The following is a 1,057-nucleotide window of genomic DNA, read 5'->3' as shown; positions in this document are numbered from 1 at the left end:
GTTTTATCTAGCTTTTCTAGGATTTTATAAAAGAAGCTTTTTCAGGGTATCTCGTTTGTTATATTTCCCAAAGTGAGCATATTTAACCCACTCTCATACAGCTTTTGCTCCCTCCACTTCACTAGAACTGTTCTTTTCAACATCACTAACAGCCAAGTATATCACAATACCCAATGGACAGTTTCTGTCTGCATCTCATGTAAACTCAGAAAAATTCAACCCACATGAGTATTCTCTGCTTCTTGAAATACTTTCCTCACTTGACTTCCATGATATCACATCCTTTTGATTATTCTTTCTTTTTCCTACTTTATGGGTCACTCTTTCTCTTTCTCCACTGCTGTCTCCTACAATACCTGACCTATAATGCTGCTTCTTCCAAAATATAATTTACTTTTTATTTCACTACCCAGTAAACCTTCAGGATAGTGGCAGAAACACCTTCTGTGTGGATACCAAGTACACTCAAGTATATGCTTCAAAGGTACCATTGCCATGGAGGCAGTTTAGTAGCTGAAAAAATTAATATTTATCTCCAACAGTGGGAAAAATAGGCAAGAAATGTTTTATATGTTTTAAGTCTGTGAGGAAAAAGTGCTAATGATATGCAAATGTCTTCCTAGACATCAGTATACTCATGATGAAGAAAATGCCTTTGACTGTAGGTACTATTAAGAAATCATTTAAACTTTGTGTGGCTTTTACACAATATCAGATAATTCATACTTTCAAAAAGGCCAGAGAAGAAGCCACAAAGTCAAACACTCATACAAAAAAAGCGGATCTTAACAAAGTCCCCAATCCAATACTCTGTTCAGACAGTTTGGTTTCTAACCCTTTGACTTCTCCACTCTGTGCACTAAATTCCTCTCTTTTTCACTAAAGGATAATTCCCTCTCCAGCTTTGGGGGCAAGCAGGACTGAAATGGGAAGCATTTCAGTATCTTACTGGTCCAACAGTCTTCTTATTGTAACTTCCTCTTTAAGAATTCTGTCGTCTAGGCCGGGCGCGGTGGCTCAAGCCTGTAATCGCAGCACTTTGGGAGGCCGAGACGGG

At 38.3% G+C, this 1,057-nt stretch overlaps 1 protein-coding gene across 1 annotated transcript in view; it reads right to left on the bottom strand.

Annotated features, from left to right (window-relative positions):
• Positions 1–1,057, bottom strand: part of GABRA3 (gamma-aminobutyric acid (GABA) A receptor, alpha 3) — a 316,184-nt gene that overhangs the window by 36,597 nt on the left and 278,530 nt on the right. The window lies entirely within an intron of this gene.

The sequence above is a fragment of the Colobus angolensis genome, unplaced genomic scaffold (genome assembly GCF_000951035.1).
Source record: "Colobus angolensis palliatus isolate OR3802 unplaced genomic scaffold, Cang.pa_1.0 Scaffold536, whole genome shotgun sequence".
NCBI classification, from domain to species: Eukaryota; Metazoa; Chordata; class Mammalia; order Primates; family Cercopithecidae; genus Colobus; species Colobus angolensis.
Note: the sequence above shows the minus strand (reverse complement) of the source record. Positions and strands in the feature narration are given on the sequence as shown.